Genomic DNA, 5,270 nt, shown 5'->3' on the forward strand with positions numbered 1-5,270 from the left:
TATTAACACACGACGCACGACGGACGACGACGGACGAAAACGGATAGCAATACGTGTAGGTCACCTGAGTTATCAGGTGACCTAATAATTGATATTTTTTGTTACATAAGAATATAGATATTGATAAATGTCTTTGGTCCTCTGAATCCTTTATTGCTGGGATGCCAATTTCCTCCGACTTTGCTCTAAATCATCAGACAATCTATAACAAAAATAATGTTTTAATAGATTTAATTCTTTCAATTAAAAATTCACTATTATTGAATTGATTCATGATCTAAAAAATACCCTAGAAGAAGTAGTAAATGAACAAGAGAAACTTTATTATCACTCACAATTTCAGCCCAAACCTAATCCTATGATGTTTTTGTTTCAGTACATAATAGGTCGATAACCGAAAATGGGTAAAAACTATACACTGTAATAAGCAATTCATAAAACACATTAGTCAAAAGAATACACTTTTGTACTTATAATGGATAGGACGCTGAAAACGCTTCCGGTTTATATTTAAACTTTTGCGTAAGCTTACTTGCGTCGTGTTTAATGATTGCTAAAACATTGCTTTGACGTCATGCCTTTGTTCTTGCAGTCTAAAACCTTACCTGTCGCCGTCCGATAATTATAATTACCAGTCTGATAATACATTATCGGTCTGCAATGATAACAAAATCGGACAGCATTTTTAAAAAGATAACAGAATTTTTGAGTGAAATCAAGGTTTACTAAACTTTCATTTAAGAGAAAAAAAAAAACAGTTTGAAAAATAAATTAGAAAATTCAGAATAAACGTATTCACTCATGTAGGTTTCTATACACAGTTATTTTTCAACACAGAGGAAAACCAGAATTGAATGTCAATTGTCACACACTTCTCATGTGCCTCCACACTAACACTTCTCTTGGAATCTTTCTGTACATATTGAACTGCGTCCAGTGTAGCTTCCTCTGATGCTGAATCAAGTGCATTTCTTCCTTGATTTTACAACGCTGTCAACAAATTTAAGTTGTTGCTCTGAGGCACGCTTGCAGCCCCTAATAGCATTTGAGCTATGGCCTGTTTTTTCTCAGACTGATTGCTCATCTACTCCGGCGGAATATAGTCGAGTTGCAGCCGTTGCACGAAGAGACTGATTTGTATAAAAATCATCAAATCCCGCAGACTTACACAGACCAGACACTGTTTTCTGTAATGGGTGAATTCCTACTAGAATATCATCAAACCATAATACTGATGTTGAATATATTTCTTAGGTCGCAAATAAAAAGCATCACTCTTCCCATTTTTGGAGTCGCAGTGAAATATATATTTAAGGAATCACTGTCTAGTTAGGGGGGTATGTGAGGGCATCAACAGTAGCGGGAAACGTGGGATAAATTGCTAAAAAAGCAATCTTGTTAACTTTAATTATATATGTGACCTAGATTTAGGTTGTCGAAAGCACGAAAACGTGTATAGGCCCTAGGACACTTCTCCGCCGCCATATTGAATGCAATTTTCCAGTTGATGAAACGGGAGTTGGTCGGCATGGTCAGGAAACAGATTTGTGTGGATGTTAAAATAACAGAGGAAGTTTAGTCCCTTAAGAAGTCGCATGCGTGGTAATGACTCAGGGACGATGTCTGTATCAAATGATGAAGTGCAGATCGATCTAAGCGGCGATGCCGATTTCTGCACGTGGTTCAGATGGGCTGTTTACCATGTTTACGGAAGTGGAGTTCTCGGTCTCGCGAGGCCTCGGTGGTAGTGGACTTGGTGACTTCCTTTGATCCGGAGATAATTCATTATTTATTTTGTTTGTAAAAATATATTTCATATATAATTACTCAGTAAACACTTAAACAAAACATTTTTTTTCTTCAATTTATTTATACGCCAGTAATGTACGATACGTATACATGCAGGTTGAACTTTGACCTTTCAGTAGTATTTCAATACAGAGAAATTTACATGCCACAGGAATCAGGAGAATAAACAAGATTTACTTTTGTAATGTTTATCACAGGGAAAACAATTGGAAATGGAAATATATACCGGTATTTATTTTTAAATAATTGCACAACACATTTTGTAGAATTTTCAGCATCTTCGTACTCCCTAGTGACTTTGGGGTTTAGTTTCCTAGTATTGAGCCCTCCTGAATTACACTTAGAAACATTTTCTGTGTATTCCAAATATTTCTGTCCGTCCTTGTCATTCTTCAAAGTTATTTGACTATTTGGTCCTATTCTTAAGTTTCTCTGCTCCTGTCCTGCACGCAAGGCAAAATGCTTCATGTTTTGTATCCATTTCAAAATTCAAATAAGAACCTGGATTTTCCTTCTCCATGTTTATAATATCATCAATGACACTGTCTATATCTATTTCAGAGTCATTTTTTTCTGAAAGTGGTCTTGGTTAAAAAAATATCTCCACTTTCCATTGCTGCTGCCACACTAAAGTAACTTTCTTAAAATGAATGATACACATGCAAAATTTTACAGACAAAAGCAATCTGATTAAAATCAGAATCCTGTTAAAATAGGTAAGATAAAATTGTTTACACTTGTATACTGTCCGTATAAAAGGGTCTTTCCTTTAGACCATGCCCAACACGTGTGCTTATTTTGGTCTTCGCACCTCCGTTATTTTAGATTTTGTAAATCAGGATTGGATAAAACATTTACCCCATGTTTACAAAATTTTAATTTAATGATTATTGTGCGTATTTTGTTAAACATTTAAATAATCTGTTATAATATTCTATTATATGAATGTTAAAAAATATACTCTATATTGTTTGGTTTTATTAAATGACGCAATCGCGTATCCATGTATAAAAAGGTGTTTTGTTGTTTAAAAAATTACATTTATTTATTAAAATTCAGTTCTATTGTATGACATTGTTTTCTTTCAGTGATATTACTGTTTGCAAAGATCGGGAGGCGGGTATTGAAAATGAACTTTAAAAAAATATAAAATATCAGTAATTTGATTTAGTTTAAATTTAAGTATTTGCAGAGATCTACAACTAGTTTTACACGTTTGCATTTCAATTCATGCATTTGAATAAAATATTATAGTCAATATTTCTTTCTGTTTCATCCTTAAATCTTCCAGAATCCAATTGCTCAATATGCTGTGTTCTAAGCATTAATATTTTATGACTCACACATAATATTTGATTGACTTCCTTTTAAATTTGCTGACGGCGTCAGTTAACTCACTTTTAGGCATTGAAGAATTTTGGTCACAATACTTATAGTGTATGTATGGAAAGGCAATTACCTCTTTTCTTTTATTTATAATTTATGTAAAATGCCAAGATTTGGAATTGCAAGGAGGAATTTTAAAAACAGCTATAATTTCAACAACATATTGCCTTTAAATACTGATGCATACATCGATGTGCTCTCAAGCACTGATCGAATCCAATGTGCAATAGAATGTATGAAAAGAAAGTTAAGTGAAGTATTCCTGTTTAATTCAGAGATCACAGAGTGTAGATTTCTTCGCTGTTCACTTCATGGACTGAAAACGTCGACATATACCGGTTGGAACTATTAATTATGGTATCAAAAACGGTTAGTGCAATTCATAATTAGAAACATTTTTGGGTTTAAAACAAAAGCCAGAATTTCAATAAATCTACAAAAAGTAGAAAAAGGATTAGTGGTTAATTGCATGTAGATTCATCCTAATCAGTTATCAAATAAAAGTCGTAGCACGGGCCCCACAAACATCAGAGATGGGATCGGTGCCTTGGAAAAGTGAGCATCTCCTGACTCATCTAGTCATACCCGCTGTGAGCCCTATGTATTTAATTAGGTACACGATATACCTTTTCTTTTAAATTTAAAAACATTGTAATAAATTTAAAAAGTTATTGCATTAAATAGCATGGCATACTCTTTATACTTGAATGTGTATGTATAAAATCAAGGTATTTACTTCCTTTTAAACACATTATTTGATACATGACGTTATATCTTTTACACTGTCAATTTCTCATGTGACAAAACAATGATTTTACCCTCTATGTTTTAGATTGCCAAGAAGGTTGGACTTTTAATGAAGGTCATTGCTACATGTACAATGAAACAATAATAAATTGGTATACTGCAAAGGTAACCCAATTATTGTCTGACTGCTAAATTTAACCTATTTTGAATGTACTTATGAAAAAAAAAATACAAATTTTTCTCTGTTTTTTATAACAAGTATGTGCCAAAATGGCTGGGGCATTTAAAATCTTTTACGACCAAACGGAATGATAAAAAAAAATTATAAAAATGTACTTTTATCTTGTATCATATTGCTCATAATTTCTGCATTTTTTTTTTAACCACAGGAGTCTGAAATTTTTATCCTGAAAAAAAAAAATCCGGCAAAAATTTTCCCATCCTGTACTAAAAAAACACCAGGATGGCAACGTGTTTTAGGGGACCCAACTAAACAAATAGATCTAGGCTTGGTCAGCAAAAAATCCAGACTAATTCTTTATCCGGAGAGTTTGTGCTATTTATTCAGGTTAAGAAATCCAATCTGCTTGATTTAACCAATGTTTAAGTTTCTGAAAAGTAGGTCAAACTTTAAGGTCAATGTCAGGAGATCAAAAATCATAGTGTATTTCAAAAGGCTTTGTTACAGATAATACAAAAGTCTTCTATGAAAGCCATATCTCTTCTCATTCCAAAGATATGACAAAGTTAAAATTTTGAAAAGTAGGTCAAACTTAAAGGTCACGAGCTCAAAAATCATCGTTTTTAGAAAGACATTGTCACAGGTAACAGTCTTCTTTAAAATGAAAGCCGCATTCAAAAGTTATGGTCAATTTAAAGCAATGTTTTAATTTTTTAAGTAGGTCAAACTTCAAGTTCAAGGTTACAAGATCAAAAAGAAATGTCTTGTCATAGGTTATATACATCACCCTACTTTTTTTTGTTGATGTTCTGCAAATTATAAAACCCGATGAGTTCAGAGTAGATCTGATAGTGGCTATGGCGAGAGTTTGCGAGACCACAGTGAGATAGGGTAAATTATTCACGGAATTGTGGCTAGGAATTGACTAGCACGTGCAGACATGGTAAACAGAAAAGTATAAATGTTGCGTTTTAAGTTTTCACCAACCTCTAATATTTGTAGAAATGTACTTCAATCGATCTCTCTAGAATTCATTCAAAACTGAAATAAGTATTCTCTATGATACAAAATCTGCAGTCATGAATTAAATTTTATTTTGACAAAGATTTTTGCATGGGAACGGGGACTATATTTTTTGGCGTCAGAT

The sequence above is a fragment of the Saccostrea cucullata genome, unplaced genomic scaffold (assembly GCF_032062105.1).
Source record: "Saccostrea cucullata isolate Sc308-1 unplaced genomic scaffold, CSIRO_AGI_Scuc_v1 ctg3306, whole genome shotgun sequence".
Lineage (NCBI taxonomy): Eukaryota > Metazoa > Mollusca > Bivalvia > Ostreida > Ostreidae > Saccostrea > Saccostrea cuccullata.